The sequence below is a fragment of the Medicago sativa genome, chromosome 7 (genome assembly GCF_051527215.1).
Source record: "Medicago sativa cultivar Bolivia chromosome 7, Bolivia_mono, whole genome shotgun sequence".
NCBI classification, from domain to species: domain Eukaryota; kingdom Viridiplantae; phylum Streptophyta; class Magnoliopsida; order Fabales; family Fabaceae; genus Medicago; species Medicago sativa.
This window is the reverse complement of record NC_140755.1, coordinates 67,761,631-67,785,612: the sequence shown is the minus strand read 5'-3', so window position 1 is coordinate 67,785,612 and position 23,982 is coordinate 67,761,631. Positions and strand designations below refer to the sequence as shown.

The 23,982-nt window shown below is 33.2% G+C and overlaps 2 long non-coding RNA genes across 2 annotated transcripts; both read left to right on the top strand.

The window, feature by feature from the left end:
- The first annotated feature begins 7,293 nt into the window (after window positions 1-7,293).
- On the top strand, window positions 7,294-10,659 carry LOC146907953 (uncharacterized). The gene is made up of 5 exons (XR_015018166.1): window positions 7,294-7,316; window positions 7,525-7,633; window positions 8,995-9,084; window positions 9,906-10,002; window positions 10,148-10,659. It is a non-coding gene; the product is annotated as an uncharacterized LOC146907953 (long non-coding RNA).
- Window positions 10,660-16,666: 6,007 nt separating this feature from the next.
- LOC146907952 (uncharacterized) lies at window positions 16,667-17,920 on the top strand. Its single transcript, XR_015019313.1, has 2 exons — window positions 16,667-17,130; window positions 17,458-17,920. It is a non-coding gene; the product is annotated as an uncharacterized LOC146907952 (long non-coding RNA).
- Window positions 17,921-23,982: the final 6,062 nt, after the last annotated feature.

The window sequence follows — 23,982 nt, the reverse complement described above, 5'->3', positions numbered from 1 at the left end:
CTTTTATGTATTATGTGTTGGTTATTTTATTTTAGTAACTGATGTTCAGTTTTCTTTAATTAATTGTGCTGTATTGTGGTAGTTATTGGAAGTTTTTAGTATTGTCAAACTATGTAAAACATAGTGTGTGTTCTGTTTGTTTTTTATCAGAAAAATTATATGAATGAAAGCAGTTATTTCTCCTTTGTCTTGTTCATTTCCTGCAACTGTTTTCTTGTTCAATTAACAACAATTGGTATCTAGAGCCCTATTCTAAGGGATCTGTGTGAGTTCAACGTCATGGAAACCGAAGCAAGTCTCTCCGGCATCGCTCCGACGGTGTTCGACGGAAGTAACTACCAACTTTGGGCAGTGCGTATGGAGGCATATTTGGAAGCTTTGGATTTGTGGGAAGCAGTGGAAGAAGATTATGAAATTCCTGTACTTCCAAACAATCCCACCATGGCACAAATAAAAATGCAAAAGGAAAAAAAGACAAAGAAGGCAAAGGCAAAGGCCTGCTTGTTTGCTGCTGTCTCAACCACTATTTTCACAAGAATCATGTCCTTGAAATCAACAAAGGAGATATGGGATTATCTCAAGAAAGAATATGAAGGCGATGAAAGAATTAAAGGCATGCAAGTCCTGAACCTGATCCGGGAATTCGAACTTCAAAGAATGAAGGATTCTGAGACGATTCAAGATTACTCTGACAAACTTCTCAACATTGCAAACAATGTGAGACTTTTGGGATCAGAATTCTCTGACTCAAGAATTGTTGAAAAAATTCTTGTAACGGTACCCGAAAGATATGAAGCAACCATCACTACTTTGGAGAATACCAAAGATTTCTCAAAAATTTCTTTAGCAGAATTGCTTAATGCATTGAAGGCACAAGAACAGAGAAGATTGATGAGAGAGGAAACAACACTTGAAGGAGCATTAACAGCCAAGCAGGATAATGTGGGATCAACATCAGCCAATGCAACAGAAAAGAATGTAAATCGAAGAAAATCTTATCCTCCATGTCAACATTGTGGAAAGAAAGGCCATCCACCCTTTAGATGTTGGAGAAGACCTGATGCTAAGTGTACCAAGTGTAATCAAATGGGACATGAAGTTGTTATTTGTAAAAATAGGAATCAACAACATAATGATGAGGCAAAGGTTGTTGATCAAGAGGAAGAGGAGGATCACTTATTCGTTGCAACATGTTTCTCTAGCATCGAATCAAGTGAGAATTGGCTGATTGATAGTGGTTGTACCAACCACATGACACATAACAAAGATTTATTCAGGGAACTAAGCAATGCAAACTCAACAAAAGTTCGGGTTGGAAATGGCAATTACATTGCTGTGAAAGGAAAAGGAACAATAGCAATCTCAACCTATTCAGGTACAAAGTTAATTTCTGATGTGTTGTACGTCCCTGAAATTGATCAGAATTTGTTAAGTGTTGGGCAATTAATTGAAAGAGGTTATAAAGTGTTGTTTAAAAATGAAAGCTGTTTGATTAAAGATAGTAATGGCAAAGACATTTTCAAAGTAAAAATGAGAGGAAAAAGTTTTGCTCTAAATCCATTGGAGGAGGAGCAAATTGCTTTTCAAATGAAAGAAAATGTCACAGACTTATGGCAAAAAAGGCTCGGACATTATCATCATCAAGGTCTGCTGCAGTTGAAATCCAAGGAGATGGCAAATGACATTCCAGAACTTGATGACCATATTTCAAATTGCAAGGCTTGTCAGTTTGGAAAGCAAAGCAGGAAACCATTTCCAAAGACAACTTGGAGAGCAACAAAGAAGTTGCAATTAATTCATACTGACATTGCAGGCCCACAAAGAACATCTTCTTTGAATGGTAGTCTTTATTATGCTATATTCATTGATGATTTTACTCGTATGTGTTGGATCTTCTTTCTGAAGCACAAGTCAGAGGTAGCACAAGTATTTTGGAAATTCAAAGCAAGAGTGGAGAATGAAAGTGGTTGTAAAATTCAAGCTCTCAGATCAGACAATGGCAAAGAGTATACTTCTGAAGCATTTGATCGATTCTGTGATGACGCTGGCATTCATCATCAGTTGACTGTTCCATACACTCCACAACAAAATGGAGTTAGTGAAAGAAGAAACAGATTTATATTGGAGATGACCCGATGTATGCTGCATGAGAAGAACTTGCCAAAGCAATTTTGGGCGGAATCGGCAAACACTGCTGTTTATTTGCAAAATAGGCTTCCTACAAGAGCAGTAAAGGATAAGACGCCATTTGAGGCTTGGTATGGTTATAAACCCTCCCTGAATTTCCTTAAAATATTTGGATGTTTGTGCTTTACTCATGTTCCACAAATCAAGAGAGATAAACTAGACAAAAGAGCTCTACCAGGCATTTTTATTGGCTACAGTTCCGTTGCAAAAGCTTATAAAATTTTCCAGCCACAAAATGGTAAAATTATTGTAAGTAGAGATGTGCATTTTATGGAAGATGAAGAGTGGAACTGGGATGACACAAAGGAGATGGAGGTAATTTCTAAAAATCCAAAACTCCAGATTGATGAGAACATTGAAGATTGGGAAAATGAAATGGTAGATGACGTTCCTGTCAGGGGAACAAGATTACTTTCTGATGTTTATCAAAGATGCAACATTGCTGTTTGTGAGCCTGCTGGTTTTGAAGAAGCAAAACTTGATAAAAATTGGATGGTTGCAATGGAGGAGGAGTTGCACATGATTGAGAAAAATAATACATGGCAGCTTGTTGACAGACCTCAAGATAGGAAAGTCATTGGCGTCAAGTGGGTTTTCAAAACTAAGCTCAATGCTGATGGCTCCATCAACAAGTTCAAGGCAAGGCTAGTTGTTAAAGGTTATGCTCAGATTTTTGGAGTGGACTACTCTGATACATTTGCGCCAGTGGCCAGGCTAGACACCATCAGGATGCTACTTGCTGTTGCAGCCCAGAAGGGTTGGAAAGTATACCAGTTGGATGTTAAATCAGCCTTTTTAAATGGTTTCTTGCAAGAAGAAATTTATGTTGAACAGCCTGAAGGCTTTATGAAGAAAGGGGAAGAAGACAAGGTTTATCTTCTTAAGAAGGCTCTTTATGGATTGAAGCAGGCACCAAGAGCTTGGTACAGCAGAATTGATAATCATCTGCTGACTTTGGGCTTTGTGAAAAGCTTGTCTGAGTCTACCCTTTACATCAAACACAATGAGGTTGATATTCTTGTTGTTTCTCTCTATGTTGATGATATTTTGGTGACAGGAAATAATGCAACATTGATTGATGAATTTAAATTGGAAATGATGAAGGAATTTGAGATGGCAGATCTTGGATTAATGACTTATTTTCTTGGAATGGAAATCAAGCAAAGCAAGGATGAAATATTCATTTGTCAAAAGAAATACGCAAAAGAAATTTTGAAAAAGTTTAAACTTGAAGAATGCAGAGAAATGAGCACTCCAATGAATTCAAAAGAGAAGCTTTGCAAAGAAGATGGAACTGAAAAGATTGATCAAGCATATTTTAGAAGTCTGATCGGTTGTTTGATGTATCTGACAGCCACACGGCCTGATATTTTGAATGCGGTAAGCATTTTGTCTCGGTTTATGCATTGTGCAAGTGAATGTCATCTCAAGGCAGCAAAGAGGGTGCTTAGATATGTGAAAGGAACATGTGATTTTGGCATTAAATTTACCAAAAGCAATGAATTCAAGCTGATTGGTTTTTCAGACAGCGATTGGGGAGGTTCTGCTGATGATATGAAAAGCACTTCTGGCTATTGTTTCACACTTGGTTCTAGTGTTTTCTCTTGGAGTTCGAAAAAACAAGAAACAGTGGCTCAATCAACTGCTGAAGCGGAGTTTATTGCTGCAACGGCTGCTGTTAATCAAGCTATGTGGCTGAGAAAGATATTGAGTGACCTTCATCTTGACCACAAAGAAGCCACTAAGATCTTTGTTGATAATCAAGCTGCAATAGCTATTTCTCATAATCCAGTTTTTCACGGAAAAACCAAGCATTTCAACATCAAATTGTTTTTCTTGAGGGAAGTGCAGAAGGATGGTGTCATTACTCTTGTTTATTGCAAAACAGAAGAGCAAAATGCTGATATCTTAACAAAGCCCTTATCAACTATCAAGTTTGAAGATATGAGATCAAAGCTTGGTGTTTGCAGCTCCTAAAGCAAGGAGGAGTGTTAAATATCATGCTTAGGACTGCTGATGTGAAGACTTTTATGTATTATGTGTTGGTTATTTTATTTTAGTAACTGCTGTTCAGTTTTCTTTAATTAATTGTGTTGTATTGTGGTAGTTATTGGAAGTTTTTAGTATTGTCAAACTATGTAAAACATAGTGTGTGTTCTGTTTGTTTTTTATCAGAAAAATTATATGAATGAAAGCAGTTATTTCTCCTTTGTCTTGTTCATTTCCTGCAACTGTTTTCTTGTTCAATTAACAACAAAATTATTTTGCTTGGTAAACATTTCCTTAAAGTTCGGTTGTTACAAGTCAGTATTACATACCATGATTCACCATGTGCATCCCATTGGTCAGAAAATTCCAGCTCTGGATATTCACCTCTATGTACAATTGACTATAAAGTAAGTAGCTTTGTTTGGGGCATGTTAAGATCTGAAAATCAAGTTTAGCAGTGTCACGAATGTTTGTAAATGTAAAGTGAGCATTGCAAGTTAATGGAATTTTGTATCATGATTTTTTATATGTTCCTGATGGTTTTTTTTCCTAATAACATTGGAAGTTCATTTTTGTTGCCAATGGGATAGAAATTGGATCACTTCGTATGGTTGCATATAAAATGTGTTTTAATATGATTACCCTGAAATTGGTAATTTATGGTTTTTATACCAGTTCAGATTTGGTTAGCTCACTATATTTGTTTTGGCATGTGTTTGATAAACTAGAGACATGTCTTGAAGGTAGGGTTATATCAGGAAGCAAGGTTGGCATTGACACCATCTGATACCATAATTCCTTTCAAATTTCAACGCAGACAGTTTCCTATATATATGTGTGTTTTGCAATGACTATAAACAAAAGTTAGGGACAATCACTTAAGCAAGTTGGCATTTATCTTCCACAATCGGTCTTCTCGCATGGGCAGCTATATGTTGCAATATCACGTGTTACATCAAGGGATGGTCTGAAGATATTATTAATGGATGACAATGAGGATTGTATTAACACCACTTCAAATGTAGTGTATAAGGAGATATTCCAAAAATGTGCGACCCAATATTGTATGCCCTTAAATACTGTTTATGTTTATTTATTTTATTATTTATGTAATGAATAATTTCGCAATATTTTTAGCTTCTCCATTTTTAATGTCCCGGCGGTAGCACGGGTAAAAGATCTAGTTACGACATTTTTAATCCTTTATATCTAATCCTAGCAAACATGCTTACCCTAATTCCCTAACCCTAATCCTAATTTTTTGGCTCCAAATCGTTCTAGCCGTTAGATTAATCTCTGTTGCTTAATTAAAATGATATTTTCCAAGGCTTTCTCTCTCTTCTCTCTCTCTATTCAGCACTGCGCTTTCTCTCTTCCTCAAAAATATCGTAACCCCCCTTTCAACGCAAAACATTTCATTTTTCCAATACGCACATATTCACATCCATCTCCGCCGCAGCCATCTTTGATTCCGACCCAACGCTTTCTTCTTGATCAAATCAGAATCGCTGCTCTTCTCTTTCATGTTCTCTTCATCGTTGATCTTCTCTTCCATTCTCTCTCAATCGTTGTTATTCTCATCTCTCAGCCGCTGCTCTTCTTCATCTTCATCGCCTCCATTTCCGGCCACCTCACTGAAAACCACTATGAGAATTGTGAGTTGAGAGTGAACATATTCAGAAGAGAATCTCACATCAAATCCAGATCACAAAATCCTTTATATCTAATCCTAGCAAACATGCTTACCCTAATTCCCTAACCCTAATCCTAATTTTTTGGCTCCAAATCGTTCTAGCCGTTAGATTAATCTCTGTTGCTTAATTAAAATGATATTTTCCAAGGCTTTCTCTCTCTTCTCTCTCTCTATTCAGCACTGCGCTTTCTCTCTTCCTCAAAAATATCGTAACCCCCCTTTCAACGCAAAACATTTCATTTTTCCAATACGCACATATTCACATCCATCTCCGCCGCAGCCATCTTTGATTCCGACCCAACGCTTTCTTCTTGATCAAATCAGAATCGCTGCTCTTCTCTTTCATGTTCTCTTCATCGTTGATCTTCTCTTCCATTCTCTCTCAATCGTTGTTATTCTCATCTCTCAGCCGCTGCTCTTCTTCATCTTCATCGCCTCCATTTCCGGCCACCTCACTGAAAACCATTATGAGAATTGTGAGTTGAGAGTGAACATATTCAGAAGAGAATCTCACATCAAATCCAGATCACAAAATCTATCTCACATCAAAACCATTTCTCCAGGTACTCAATCTATATCACTCAGTTGTATGTTAATTTGTTAATTCCTAAATTAAGAAAAAATCTGGGTTTATTTCTATATCATTTAAATTAACGTTAAATTACTTAAATTTTTATTTATTTTTTGGATTTTTTTGGTAATTATTAGTGTTGTTGAGAACGAGAAGTGGTAGAAATAGTGGTGGGGTTTTGTTTAATCAAAAGAAATTGATGAAGTTATGAATAAAGCTATGTATTGGTCTTCTAGAATTGGCTTTGGCAAGGTTGGCAAGCTAAGATACCTTTATCCTTATCTTACTTAATACTTACTATAAATCCAAAGGTAGTCTGACCTAATTTTTTATTTTGCAGTTTATGAATTTCTAATTTGGGGTTGAAATAAAAGAGTATGGGCATATGTTTAATTTGAGTTTTTGGTTATTTGTAATCAGATGATTTGATTCATATATGTTCATTTTGTTTACCTACGTGCATGAAGAATTCATGAGGCAAGTAGTTCATATAATTAAACATATGATGAATATTCATATATGTTCGTTTTGTTTACCTACAAGCTATGTTCATTTTTCTGCTGCCACATGTGATGAATTCTTCTTGATGCAACAACTGAATGAGAATGGAGGACCTATCAAAGATATATATTTGATTACTATTGTGGTTGTAGTTGAAATAGCTATCTTTTTGTCAATATGAGCTTTATGCATAATCTTAGCTAATCATACAATTTTGCTTATTTATAATCTATTTACTTCCTTCCATCCTTACAGCAATAGGAGTGGACTCAGTTGGATGTGTGGATATTAAGAAAGCTTTGCTATGTGTTTGGATATTGATGTTAAAGCTTTGCTATGTGTTTGGATATTGATGTTGGATCTTTAAAATTGATGGTAATTTGACCGACTCAGATGACATTTGATCACTAGACCTTTTAGTTTAGTTTTTTCTACTTATTTGTTCCAGTTATATTATATTAGTTGAAGTTATTGGTCCTGATGCCTTGAGTTTGCAAAACTGACTATAATAGATTATAAATTACTCTTTTTTTCCTCTTTCACTTTTTAAGCATGTTTACTATATTCAAATTGCTTATTTCAGCTGTTCTTTATGAACGAATGTAATCAAATTTGAAGGTTGTGAAAGAAGGAATCAAGGAACACAAACTGATGATGTTGCATGTTAAGAATATAAAGTTGAGCTTAAATTGGTATAGTTTTTGTCCTTTTTTTCTTCTTCCTGCAACGGTTTGATAGCATTTTAGTATTAAATGTAACTATTTTGATTCTATAAATTAAAGGAACCTAGAAATTAACTTGAAAGTTGATTAGTGTTGGATACAGAAACCTGTTTTATGAGAAAACCAATTAATGAAACAATTTCTAAAAAGAAGTTCAAGCATTCAATTTTATCAATTGTTTCTAGAGTTCTTACTGTAAGTTTTTTTTTCTCTTATTTTTTGCGATCTCCCCTAATTTATTTATTTGTCTTCAACAAGTATTTTATATGTTTGGAACTGTTCTTAAAATTTGAGTGATTTTATGCAAGAGTTTTTGCTGCTGCAGTTTCTATGTCTGCTTTGTGTGCATATAGTGCATATACCATATTGTCAAATTTAATATCAGTTACATGTCATTCCCTTTTAAGAAAGCCACTTTTCATTCTAAGTGTTTGATAGACCTTTTTTATTCTTATTCCCTTTCATTCACTTTATCAAATTTATGTAGACTTTTTGTAGTTATTGTGTTTGATTTCTTTAGAATTTAAATTTCTAATTCAATACACAATAGGAACTATTTATTCTGTAAATCATTTTAAAGCTCAAGTGTTCGTATAAAAGTTTGCAGTTAAAGAGCTCTAGGAATGAACATTGACTGACTTCTAAACATCGTAATGAATAAAAAATATGTTCACTTTCAAACTATTAGGATGTTGATTATCTACTCCTTCGATGCTTATGACTCTCGATTCCCCACTTTATCGTTGGTGTAGTCCTCTTCATTTACATTTGTGGGGAAACTACAATCATATACAGGCTTTGCTTCTCACAAATTTCTTCAATTTCTTTTTTCATTGAACTATTTTGGAATTGTTACTATCATAATTTATGGGTAGGTATAGTTATGATAAGTCATTATAATCTCTTACTCCATTGAATTAATTTTAAGTTAGTCCTAATATGCACTCTTGGTGGAAGTATGATATTTGACAAGTCTCCTTCCCACATGCTAAAAAATGTTTTTTTGAATGTAGTGCATTAGAAATGTGTTTAGATTCATTCATATTCATATGTTCTTTGCTTTTAAAGATATGCATCCCCTAAAAGTTTTGGAAGTGTGCATATGTGTTATATCTGTCCTAATTCACGACAAAATTGAAAAAGTCTTTTGTTTTCTTTTGTTCAATATTTATTTATGGACAGTCCTGTTTCTACATCAATATGGCAGCAACATGGATGTTTGGGCTGTTTTAGGCACTACAATTGGTGCTCTAGATATAAATATCAGGACGATTTTACTAAATGATGGAAAGGTACCACAGATTAAAACACTTTGGTTGTTTCTGTTGCAGTTTTCAATGCGCAAGTGCAAAGGTCTTGGTTGCAAGTTAGGAACCTATGATAACATGAATGAATCAGATATTGGGGAATTTGACATAAATGTGTGTGGATATCATTGTAAGAATGTTAAATTTGGTCAAAGATAATTTATATAGTTCTTCAATATTCAATTTAAATTTTGTAAAAAAGATATCATATGATTCTAACCTCCTGCAGATGGTCATATATTTAATGAAATAAAAAACAGATTTAGTATTCGGACAAAAAGAAAAAATTGAGTTAGTTACTGTTTGATGGAAATCATGGGAGTAGTGGCAATGAATTGTTGACACAATACATGAGTCGTTGCAGTGAAAATAAGCAATAAAAAAGCCTTCGTCAGTTTTTGTTGCCTGCTATTTCGTATCACTTAGCATTATCCATTTATATGATATCATCTTTACTTCAAATTACCATGATATTTTACAGTTTTTCAAATTTTGAATTGAAGTGTTTCATCAAATAGGATATTGTTATTGTAGATGGTTAATTGTCTAATGTTGCCATTCTCTGTCAGGCGTGCATCATGGTTTGTAAATCCTATTCTTGCCTTTTCTTTTCCGATGTATTTTTCCTTAAGTTTTCAAGATTAATATTTATTTAGTGTGAGCATTCATTTTATCACTTCAATCCAATAGTTATTATTGTATTTACATTTCTTCAAAACAAGTGGTGCTGAGAGTGGAAATATGTTGGGCATTATCTTTTTTATGCCTTTTATGAATTTTGTATCAGGTCAAGCTAGGGTGTTTTATTGTAATGCTATGAGAAGGAATAGGTAAAAAACAATCAAAGAACTTGACTGCTCCTGTAATTCTGCATAATTATGCAGAATTTTGTATCAGTACACGAATTTGTGTTTTTGTTTGAACTTATGCTATAGGTTATTAATAATTGCATGGAATGTAAAATGATTATGATGAGTGTGCCTTTGCATGGTTCGTCTGGAACGAAGTCATAGTACTTTGGAACGAAGAGAGGTAAACGCTAACCTAAGATTCATATGAATTAGATATATATAGCATAATGCTACTATATTGTTAATGATTCTTTTGGTTTTTCCCATATTTGTGCAGGCAAATTCAATTTGTATGTGAAGTTATTAGCTTTATTTGCTTTGTGCAGAAGAAACCAGGTGCCTGAGCAGAACCACTGATGAGCGATGAGCAACACGAATATGTGGCAAGCCGGAATAACGATTTGGGTTCTAACCAGAAGAAGGGTTGTTTGAAATTGGTTCAGCAGCATTGCAAGGAAGAGAGACATAAAGTGTTTTTGATAAGAGGAAGAGGGAGACAAAACAGTGAAATTGACCTTGCATCTTCCCCACATCTGATAACTGTATGTTATAAAGATGTTAATTATTCTTATATTTCCACAAGGCAGCCATGTCATATGAAATTGGAGGTGATTGGAAACACTACTACACACTTTGACGGCTGTCTCGAGGGACTGCAATCAAAATTGGTGCTCCAGCAGTTGGGAGAAATTCTGTTTTATTTATAACATTGATAGTGTGGTCTGTTGTTATATGGAGCGTACCAGGTCCTATGTGTATGTCTTGAACTGGGATTTGTCTTTATGTATTACTATTGATATGAATGAATGATTCATGCATACTTGGTTCTTTATTTTTAGATTATGCTCACTTGGATCTTAAATTAATCAGTTAGTTTTATGGCTTATAACTGTCATACGTAATGATACAAGAAGGATCCATTTTTTTTTTTAAAAAAATTATTATAAACACTAACATCATGTTTTTTTTTTTTGAAGAAACAACACTAACATCATGTTAATACAATAGATGATCAATGATAAACGAATACATCATCAAAAACAAATCAATCAACTTGAATCATATATAAAGTTGGCCTTGCTATAAAATAAATGAGAATATTGATCTTGGCCAATTCTCTTTTTTCTTTTTTCTTTTTTGAAAATGTCTCGCTATAAGTTTGTTTAATTTCACCTGTTTGGGGCCAAACTCTGTAATGTTTCAACCATATTTTATATGGATCTGCACATTTGTTTTGAAGGATCAATTAAATTAACTAAGTTGTTGGTTTTATAAAAAAAAATTGTTGGTTTCATAAATTATAGATAGATAATATTGCATATATCTACTTTTAAAAATGTATATGACCCGTGCGGCGGGTAGACGATCTAGTATATGCGTATATAACAATACACCAGATCAGTCACTAGATACTACCAAGACTCAAGAGGAAGCACCATAACGTAAAACCAACAATAGAATATAAAAAGATTGAAAAATACTAAAATGCTCCAAAATCAAAGATTATCAATTACCAAAGAGTACTGCAAAAATCCAACCACATTTTCATATCACAAATATAAATTAATGGGTTTTAAACTATGAAGCATAGATACCTATCGGATTATGTGTGGCGCGGTGTCGCGTCAGTGTCCAACACCGACATCGATATGATACCTATGATTATACTGAATTATGTCATTTTCTCAAATTACTATCAGTGTCGGTATGTCGATGTTCAAGCCGTGTCCGGTATCCGTAAATCATAAGTTTTAAGTTAAGCCATTTCACCTCACCACATTATGTTAGGACTTGAGGGGAGCCTATGCTAAAATAGGTTCTAAAGTCTCCACTGTCAGAGAATAAACGTTATATTATAGTAGTAATTGCCAAGGGTAAAATAAAATATAAGGAAAGTATATATTCAATAATTAATCATGCAAAGTATGCTTGATTCTTCAACTTTTGGAGATCCAAAATATTAAAGGGAACCATACTGTAATCAAATAAAAATTTGCACAAATATTTGATACCCAAGTCTAATATGTTTTACAACAAACTACCTCATAGACAACACTACTTGCCGTAGAGATGATTAAATACTACTTTATAATATTTTTTTAAAGATGAATAAATAAAAAAATTATTTTGTAAAATGACGATTGAACGCATAAAATTAAGAAGATTATGAGTTTAATCAAAGATAATTATGAAATTTGCTGGAGTAAGATTTTTTTATTTTCTTATTATACTAGTAGTAGATTAGTAGTAAAAGTACATATTTAAATTTGTTATTGAAAAGATAGTCGTCGGTAATTATCATGACAATATATTAGCTTTTAAAAAGGATAATTATGAAATTTTGTTGGATTTCAATTTTTATATATTAATTTTTTTTGAAAGAATTTTTTCATGTATTGTTAGTAGATTAAAAAAACAAATAAAATGTTAAAATTAAGAATATTTTGAAGACTTATTAATTTTGCATCCAAAAAAAAAATATGCGTGGAAAATTGTCATATCCGTGTTTCATAATATTTGTTTTTATGTCATTTTTTAAAAAACAAATAAATTGATTTCATAGATATCTGGGAAAATTTGTTAGACTTGTGATGATCATTATCCGTAATATTTTTTAACAAATTAAATAATTTCATATTATCCATATATAATTTGTTTTTTTAAAAAACAATTAAATTAAATTTTGCAAAAGGACCATTATCCACATAAAATCAAGGAGATCATTAGTTTTAAAGAGGATGATTATGAAATTTTGCTGTACTTCCAATTTTATATATATATATATATATATATATATATATATATATATATATATTGTAGTAGATAGTTATCCTGGAAAATTTGATAGACTTGTGATGATCATTATCTGTAATATTTTTTAACAAATTAAATAATTTCATATTATCCATAATTAATTTTTTTTAAAAAAATTAAATTAAATTTTGCAAAATGACCATTATGCACATCCATAATTAATTTGATCATCCATAATTAATTTGTAACGCCCATTTTGAAAGTGTCTAGAATATTCAAAAGTGCGCTAAAACTGATATTGGATACATTATTTATACAATACAGAAACGACATCAAGTCGAGAGTTTAGATACAACGACATCCAAAGTCTTATGTTATATTATTGTTCTACAAGATAGTCGAATGAAACAAGTCCACAAAGTTCATTACAACACATCACATAATATAACATATGTATCGAGTAAACAACACAAGGTTGGATCCATAAAAGCACGATCAATCCAATGCTTTCTCCTTACCCTTGCCTCGAGAAACCTGTGAACCTGAACAAATAAGGAGAGGAATGAGACATAATGTATCAGTGAGTTCTTCCTAACCCTAGGCTAGTGATAACCTCGAGGAAAACCTACGGTTACCCATGTCTAAAATACAATCTGTCGGTTGATTATACGTGTGTGGTCATGCTTGCCTAGACGGTAGTGCATACTATATCCGTCACAGGTTCTTCTTAACTTGTTATAGGCTTTGCTATCAAAATACGCGTCATGGCGGTCAACGGGAAACTAAGACCGCTTTGCCAAGATACGCTCTACGCATCGAGATCAATACATACCACAATCATGACACGATTCTAATTCGGACGATTAGAGAAACCTAAGGTCGTCATCGACATAACTTTCTTAATCTTATCTTGCTTCCTAAACTTGTACATAACTTACATCTTATCATATACGTAAGCAAAATAAATGTATTCAAACATTAAGTTAGCGGTTAGCGTTGAACAATCAAGATAGTCTGAGTTTATTTTACGGATTAATCCAGAGTGGAGTAACCCCGACAATTAATCCCTTACTGCCGGTGGATAAACCTAGCTAAGGCACACCGGACTCCCTTAGTGACGTGCGGGTCCCTTGCGGCTTTACCCGTTCCCTTTGGAGAACCTCTTGCATCCTGATGACATCTTGTCATTACGTAATTTTATATGTATTTTAGCACAAAAATGGAGTTCACAAGGAGACTTATGCAGCAAAAGAGCAGAAAAACTGAAGAAAATACAAAGAAAGAAAACGTGTCACGATTTATCAGAAACGTGACACGATTTAAGAGCTTCAGAAAGGTTTGGTTCGACATTATGAAAACGTGTCACGATTGGTAAAACGTGACACGATTTGGTGAAGCCCTAATTCAGTTTCTTGCTCCAGAAGGTAAAAACGTGTCACGATTCACTTAAAACGTGACACGATTTGGGCGAGTTTCTGTGCCTATTTATGCTGAAGTCTATTCCAAAAACAAGGGTTACGAATTATAGAGAGCCAACTGCGATTTTGCAACTGCAAGGAAGACCAGGAGGACGATTTCTTCATCTTCCAACCACTTTGTGTATGTTTTATTACCTCTAATGATTATGTTATTTGTAAACACTATTATGAGTAGCTAAATCCATTAGAGGTTAGGTCTGAGATGATTCGTTGTAACCCTAATTGAGATATTATGTTGTGAAACTCTATTTATTGTGAATGATATTCTAGTCTTTATTCAATTCAATTGTTCTTAATGCTTTTTATATCCTGATCAAATATAAATATGATTTTGTGAGAATGAATGACTACTGACCATAGCTTTCTACTTAGACCTATTGAATTGTTCTAATAAACATGGTTAGTCTAGGAATGGATAATCGTTTATTAGTGATATTAGGTTAACGTGCTTTAAACCTTCAAAGATTATTAGACCACCTAAGGGATTAGGGGCTGTAGTTTAAGAAGAGGGTCCTAACTCAAGGGATTGATTAGGACTATTTTGTTAACTATCGTGGGATTAGAAGATCATTCATACGAATAGGTGCAACATAACAATTAGGGGAACATAGATGATTCGATAGACCTAAACTCATCTCTCTCTTATTCTTGAAAACCAACTTATTTTTAGCAATTACTTTTATGCAATCAAACCAATCTACTGCCTAGTGGCAAATCAAAATAACCTTTATACATCCTAAAATACAACGTAATTGAATTATTGAGATTAAAAACAGTCCTCGTGGGATCGATATTTTTACTACTTCGATAGTATTTGGTGCACTTGCCAGAGATCTATCACATCCAACCTTGGAAGTAATACAAAAGACACGACACCTTCACTTACTTAATGGTCTTGAACATGTATGATTCTTGCTTAAACTTTCTTGTGAATATGATATCTAATCGTTCTCATCTTAGCATAAATAAATTCATGCTCATCTATCTAGTTCTCGACAAGCTATGTCGAGGCTCTATGTTCATCCCCTTACTTGATGTATAATTTGCTACCCGATCGTAAATCTAGTACTTCTCGCACATGTCATGCTTTACTATATAAGTTAAATACTTGCTTCACTTTCAAGAAAACATTTAAAAGCCTATGCCTTGGAGTCTTGACTTGAGAGGTTTAATAATGTAAAAATACTGCACGAAGAAAAACCGGCCCGAAGGACGACAGAAGGGCCTGAAGCGACCAAACAGTGCACTGTTGCACTGTCCACTCGCCTAGGCGAGTAAGCTTGCTCGTTGTGGCGAGTTACTGCTTGTTGTGGCGAGTTGGGGGCGAGCAGACCCCCCTGTTTTGTGGTCTAGCTCGCCTAGCGAGCTACCTGCTCGTTGTGGCGAGTTGTGACAGTCCAGCACCTGCAAAAATGGTATTTTTGACCCAAAAACCTCAAAACCAAGTGTCCCAAAGCATATTGTGACTCTAATGATCATATAAAACCTGTAAAACAGTCATAGGACAAGTATCTATAAGTATAGCAAGCATGACATGAAAAGGGGTAATAAATCTCTATGTATAAACCCTAAAAGTTTATGTTTCTCTTACAAGCATAATCACACAATCCCTTGGGTGGAATCTAACTAGGAACTCACCTTGTTTATGTTGAAGATAAGCTCAAAATTCTAATCCTTGACAGCAAAACCCTAGAAAGACTTTCTCTAGATGAGAAGAAACTATTTTGGAGAAGCTTGCTTCCAACTTTCTTACCAACACCCTTGGTATAACTCTATTCTTGCTTAGATTCTTACTTGTTGAAGGATTGAGAGAAGATTGAGGGAAGATCAAGTGTGGTGAAGGATAGAGGTAACAAATTTCTAGAGAGAAGGTAGAGCAAAAACTCAAAGCAAACCCTAGAGAGAGAAAGGAGAAAATCTTATGAAGAATATTGGTCCCATTGTCCTTAAGTACTCTCTAGGCGTGAATTTCCATAAATACCCCTAGCCTTAGCCGTGCACATTTTGTCGTTAACATGTATTACGTCACTACATATTAAGCGGGATATTACAGTATTCGTGCACACAAACTTATAAAACTTATTTAATATGTAACCCGGGCAACGCCGGGTCTCTAAACTAGTTTAAATATTAAAATAATAATGTAACAAACACAAATGTTCAACTTTTTCCTTTATCATTTAAAAAGTGTAACAAACAAGATGAATGTGTGTATATATATATGTGTGTATATATATATGTGTGTATATATATATATATATATATATATATATATATTTACTTTTTCATTATCCCAGTTATACCCTTAAACAACGGCTTTTTCTATAATAAAGATTGTTGTTGGTGTCATTAAAAAAAAAATTAGATTATATATTTTTGTTATATTGTTGGTTTCATTGAAATATATAATAATGATTAGTTTGATTTGTTATAATTTGAAAGTAATTCTCTCAAAAAAAAAATTGAAAGTAAAAAACAATTATATTTTTACATTTAATCAAAATTAAAATTTCATAAAAAACACCGTTCATAATTTTCAAGCATTAGCATAATAAAAAGAGCGGGAAGGTGTTATCTAATTGCTTGGGAACATTGATTTGTTGGTGTCCGTCTTTTCGCTGGTATATACAAATTTTACCTTCCACTCAAGAACTTTTTTTTTTATACATAATCGAGGAAACTACATTCCCACCCGCAATATCTAGTAAAAAAAAAATAATTTATAAATACTTTCTGATTTTAGTCTGTTGTAGAGCTTAGAGGAAAGATGTGGAGAATGGGCTCAAATAGAATAGGACTTATTACTAGGTTGGAGGTTAAGTCGACACACAAAATAGGTAAGTATGTTGGGGCAGCAACGAGGTTCATCTGGCACGGCAACGATTTCCTTGAGACGAATTTGGAAAATAAAAGTTCATCAGAATCCACTAGGAGAACCAGCGACTGCCAAAGCTCGCAGGGAACCCAAAGCTCCCCCATTAACAACAAATCAGAATCCACTAGGAGCACCAGCGACTGCCAAAGCTCGCAGGGAACCCAAAGCTCCGCCATTAACAACAAATCAACACAAGAAATAGGTGAGTTGGAATTCTAAAACTACTTTTTCATTTCAATTTTTTTATACGAGTTTTTATATATATGTGGATCATGTAGTTTACGATTGAATTAATTAATATAATTTTATATAATTTTTTTAAAATAGTCATCCGAAAAGAAATTCATAAAATTTTAACATCTAAATCTTTGTTTTGTCTCAAAACCAACATGCACCGTTGTTGATGGGGATATGTGTTTATTATTTATTTTTTTATGAAAATATTTTTATGGCGAGGAGTTGGTACTCCAACTCAAGGTCGGTCTATGTTCATAAGTGATTTAATTATTATATCATGTGGTGCATATAGATGCTTGTCCAGGTGGTAGCGTTGGAAATCAGGAGTATTTCGGTTCGTCAAAGAGCAATATGGCAATGAAGGTAAGTCTTGGAATGGAGAATGGAGAATATGTTCTGAAGTTGAACACTGGTATGACAGATCAAGCACAAACTGAAGCTATGTTGTCGTCTCAAGCAGCTATGCTTGGCCGATTGGGAGAAACACTGATTTTCCTATCTAAGGTTTTTAAGAGTTTAGGTTAACATTGTGAAATTACCTATGGAATAAAACGCCACTGGAGAATCAATATGCTCAGCTCTTTCCTTTCATTTTTTTTTTCTCTTTTTTCTTCAGTTATTTTAAGGTTTCGAAAATGTTTGTTAAGAAGTATCGTTGAGATTATTCTCTATGCCTATGTGAACTTTATTGTATTGAATTTCCTTATTTATAAACCCTTATGTGAATTTCTTTGTTGCCTAGTTGCAAAAGCTTTGGAGTTTAGGTTTTATAAATAAAATATAAGAATAACGTGGGTTAGCTTGAATAATTACTCAAATAAGTGTCTTGTCCGTATAATTCAAAAATATTAATATCGTTAGATTTAATCACTAGAAATTGTCCATAGAAAGTTTGATAGTATGAAGAAATATCATGTAGTTGAGAGAAGTGTGTAAAACCCTATCTTGAAGTATGCAGAAAGTTATCCTAGGATATGCCTAGATGGAATTGTCTGCATGAAGTGACTCTTTCCGCGTCTTCCTAAACATTCTATAACATAAATTTAATTACATCACAAAAGTAAGATGGAATTCAAATATCCTACCACAAATTTTATTATTTTTCATCACAAATTCAGTTCTGATTTTTTTTAATGGCAAACATGACCTGATTTTAAATAGACAAAAACCCTGAGTACAATTGTAATTGTCTTTTAAAATTTTATCGACAATTTCCGACAACAGCGGCAAAAACTTGATGGATAATTTAGCAAATGTAGTAAGTTGTCGTCAAGTAATAATATTTATAAAGGTCGTACCCTCGGGGATTTTGAATTTTCTGCTCAACAATATCAATTGTAAATAGGATGTTAATTAAATTGGGGGATGCACATGACAAAAATTTGGTTTGCAAAGAGAAATAAAAACTAATAAAATCAAGATAAAAATGTGAGTAGATCATTTTTTATTCACTTATTTTTTGTTATTTTTGTAATCAATGTCTTTACTAATAACTCTCTTCATTGATCTCAACCCCCTAATATCTTATGTGAGTGTATGATCATTAAAGGTTTGATTGCATGTTAAAACTATTATCCCAAAGGCAATAGAAGAATATGCCTAAAGTTTTTACAGTTTAAATCTCTACAATCTAGTTCGGATTTCACAATACAAATGACGGATATATTCAGAAAAAAAAGTCAAGCGCACGAAAAATAGATAAGATGAAAAAAGTAATAGTCTAAAATTAATAGTCCATGTGATACACGCTTCACATCTTCGTAGACCATTAAGAGTAAGACCTATAATTTGTACCAAAGAAAAGTCATATATTAATGTTTCTACCAAATTTCCTGTTTCTTTCTACATGAATAATTAAAAGTAAGACCTATAATTTGTACCACAGAAAAGTCCTATATTAATGTTTCTACCTAATTTCCTATTGTTTCTTTCTACATGAATAAAACAGCAGGTACAACCAAAATATTAATGTGGTGTGGAATCAATGAGCAGCAAGTGATGGTCCATACATGTCCTAATAAGTGAAGTGGGGTTTAATTGGGTAATATTTTTAGTCCATGTGATGCACGCTTCACGTCTTCGTATACCATTAATTAAGATATCAAATATATACTCCATCCGTTTCAAAATGAATGTTGTTTAAGGTTTTTACATACATATTTTTAAATGCATTAATTAAAAGAAAAAGAGATGTTATTTTACCAAATTAGCCTAATCAACTATTGGTTAGTTTTTCATTAAAGAAAAAAGTTATAATTTGGAAGTAGTGTATATAGTATTAACTGAAGGGCAAAATGAATGTTGTTTAAGGTTTTTACATTCATATTTTTAAATGCATTAATTAAAAGAAAAAGAGATGTTATTTTACCAAATTAGCCTAATCAACTATTGGTTTGTTTTTCATTAAAGAGAAAAGTTATACTTTGGAAGTAGTGTATATAGTATTAACTGAAGGGTACAATTGAAAAGAAAAAGTTATTATTGCATTGGAAACTGAAAGTGACATTCATTTTGAAACATTTTTTTTGGCTAAAATGACACTCATTTTAAAACGGAGAGAGTATTTTTTTTACATAAATAAACAATATTCATTCAATCAAATTGATACATTATATAATTACAATACAAATTTAAAATTGGTAAAAACAAAAAAGATGAATTTACGAACAAACTCATAACATCTATATTAATAACATAAAACGGTATAACAGTTATGCCTACAATTATAAATATATTCAAGTCTCCGAACCACGTATATGTTGGAGCGATGTGCAATATTTTTGATAACGATACGAATAGAGGACATCGATGAAAACTATCATTGCCTTGCTTTTAAATAGTATATATACCTTTTTTTTAAATAAAATATCTCAACCTTATATATGTCCAATTAAAATAAGTAAATATTATATCTCAACCTTATATATGAAATTATATTTATATAAATATGTTGTTGGACAATTAAATAGTTGTTAAATAACATTTCTCATTTTCTTATAATAGAGATAAGAGGAAATACTAATTTGTCATTCATTATGATATATTTAGTGGCCAACAAGATTGATATACTGTTGCTATATGATGATGTTCTGCATGTTTGTAATAGTATTGACTTCCTTTCTCACTTTTTTAAGAAGTCAAAATGAAATATATTTGAGTCAACAAGGAGTCATATCCAACACATGGAGTAAAGGATAGGATCCCAAACTAATGCACCTAATTCCGTGAGTGTGTTTAGGTGTATTTAGAAGAGATTTCTCAAGATAATGGTGAGTCTGAAACGTGAATTAGATAAAGAAGTAAAAGGTGAAGCCAAGAGAGATATACATGGATAGTACATGAAGAATTGACAATGACGAGAGTAATTTCTTAGGGTAATTAAAGAGTTTAATGTTGTAAGTTAATAAAGAGGGTATAAACAAGAATAAACTAAGAATACAGTAATAATAGTTTACGATGATTGATGGTATTAAAGGTGATTGAAAGTAAGAAGATGGGGCCTTAAAATATAAAGAAGTCTTAGTTGTAGAAACGGAAGATATTATAAGTAATATGATAATTGTGAGGTAAAATCCTTAAGCTAGGAACGAAGAATAAGGAATGTCGTTTGAATAAAGGATGTAAATAAGAACAGGGAGATGCGAGTTAAAGCAATGGGTAAGGTTAGAGAGGGTAATAGCGGTGAGGGAAAATATCAAGATACTTAAGGTTAATGAGATGAGACTTTAATAGAGTAAATAGTGTCGTCACATGATGAGTCTCAAAACATGGGTTAGCTAAAGGAGTATAAGATTATAATAAGAGGAATTATAGAGTGGTGGTTTGAAGTAATTAACGATAACCAAAGTAATTTCCTTAAGGTAATAAAGAGCCTAAGATAATTGTTAGATAGGAATGTAAAAGGTTTAAAATGAATAAACAATTAAGTGTGGCCGATTAAGACGATTGGTGATGTTGAGAGGAGCAATAAGAAGAAATGTAATTGAAAATATGAAGGATGCGCGTTAGGTAGCAGATAATGTTAGGGATAATAATAGTGGTGAGGAAAATATTGGCTGATGTTACCTTCTTCGAGTCTGTTCCATTTTTTGAGTCAAACCAGATGGCTTTGGAACCCCTTCAAGGATTTCATCTTGAACCTCTTTTGGAAACTATTACTGGTTTGGCTACAGTTGTTTCCCCCTGAACCTCGTGAGTCTATCCCACTAGATCCATCTACAGTAGATCCCTCAATGTCTCGCACACTACAAACTTAGAACAGTCGTTAACCACCCTCTACTGTTCTTGTTCTTACACCTGGTAATGTCTCAAAGTATCCTCTCAAGTAATAAAATAGTTCTTCTCTCAAATATTCTCTCCTCTTAAATTTCTCACAAATTTCTCACTATAATCTTCTCGTTTTCCAACAGATTTAAGTCAATAATCAACTTGGGTTTCCATTGTTCTAGAAAGACTTAAAAAATCAAATGAAGACCTATTGCTAATGGAAGACATCAAAATACGGTGCATGAAGCATCTATTTCTACGAGCAAAACTAATCGACTCTATAGGTATTCATATTGTTTTGGAAGGTTTCTCCCGTATAATCAACAAAATAGATTTTATTATTCGAGGAAGCTACGTCGCTGACATCAACCAGATCAACAAGATTAAACTAGCAAAAATTATGTTAATGAACAGTTTTTTTCTGTTAGAACTTTTGATATCAAAGGGATTAAATCATACCATAAAGCCAATACTCCAAGATGATAAACATAGTACTTCTAGGTTTGGTTGTTCTATCTTTTGTTTGATGTGGAAGAGTTTATGTGGTTTGTTATTTATGCTTGGTGTGAATGGAAAGCATTTGGATTTGGATCAAATTCTTGATGAAAAGATGAAATTGAGAGGTTTGGACTTTAACTTAAAGTTTGAAAAGGGGAAACTTAAAATTGAACGGTTGCATTATCAACAAAACAACAAAAGCAAAGTGGTGTAATCTAATTGCTTGGGAACATCATAAAAAGTACAATGATTTTTCTTGTTTTGCACCTAGAAACAACGAGTGCCGAAACATAAACACAACTGTTTCTGGTCAGCGTGGCGATGGCAAATTTACTTGGGCTGCTTTGATTTTCAACGTCCTGATCTGTTCTGCAGATGATGTCCAACTTCTCAAAGACAAGAAAATTGTTGTCGATCATTTAATGATGAACAACCAAGAGCTAATGGAGTTTTTCCACACAATAGCAAATGGAGTTGACCATCGAGTAGTTGATTCCAGTAGTTATATTCAAATGGTTGATGACATCAACAATTACTTCGACACATTTTTCATTAAACGAATCTGGAAAATAGAGGTGAATTCATTCACATGCTGTCATCATGGGTGGCTGTTACGATTTATGAACCACAATTACAACTTCGTTGCAACGGTTCTCTCTATTCTCACTGTTGTGCAGACAGTTTATGCAATCCTAACCTATAATTTTCCCAAATAATTCCTCTCCATTGCTTGAAGGACCACTTTAATTTTCTGCTATTTGCATTTCTATGTGATTCCATTTCCCATAGGACGCATTCACATTCCCAAATAGTGCAGATTATCTGACGATTTTAATTTTCTACTGTCCGTTTTAAATAAATTTTATTAAATAAAAGAGTGTGTTGTTAGCACTTTTCATGTGATTTATTATGTGATTCTTCATTACATTATCTCTTTAGTTTATGAAAAACTGTACGACTTTTTTTGCTCTTGATCTAGTTATGAACGCTAATCTTATGTGTTCTGATCATAGTAAAATAATTCGTCCACTTGGCGGAGAACCGCGAACCAATTCGCGAGTACGGAATTCGGGTAGTTTTGCGTATTGGTACGCATCCAATTCACGTGGAATTCAAAACATATGGCATACGAAGCGTACCGGAGAAAGGATAGCGCTAATTAGTTGGAAAAAAAGGTTCGAACGACTATCAAATAGACAATAAACAATAAACAATAAATAAGCGGTGATATGTATTGGATGAGGACAATGCTATTTATCACTACACTGCTACGTGTCCTACAACAGCGTTGTGCTCTTATGCTAGCTACTTGCTGCTGTCAACTTTGATGGGGCTCATTTTTTTTTCTTCCGTGATGTGGGTCATTATTTCCTTTTAACACCGGTACTACGAACTGACGCGTACCAAAGCTCTATACTCTCATACGTAGCGAATTATTTGACTATGGTTCTGATTCCTGTTTCTTTTCTTACTTAGAATCATGATGTTTTAACAAACTAGCTATAATCAATGTCTTTACTCATAACCCGTTTCATTGATCTCAACCCCCTAATATCTTGTGTGAGTTTATGGTCATTAAAGGTTTGATTGTATGTTAAAACTGTTATCCTAAGGCAGTAATATGATATGCCTAAAGTTTTTACAGTTTAAATCTCTACAATCTAGTTCAGATTCATAATACCAACAGAGGATATTTTCAAAAAAAAAAAAAAAAGTAAGAGGTACGAAAAATAGATAAGGTGGAAAAAATAGTCTAAAATTAATAGTCCATGTGATGAACGCTTCAAGTCTTCGAAGACCATTAAAAGTAAGACCTATAATTTGTACCAAAGGAAAGTACTATATTAATGTTTCTACCTAATTTCCTCTTGTTTCTTTCTACATGAATAAAACAGCAGGTACTACCAAAATAAACGTAAGACCTATAATTTGTACACAGAAAAGTCCTACATTAATGTTTCTACCTAATTTCCTATTGTTTCTTTCTACATGAATAAAACAGCAGTCACAACTAAAAAAATTGTCTTAAAATAGATGTACAAATATCATTTTC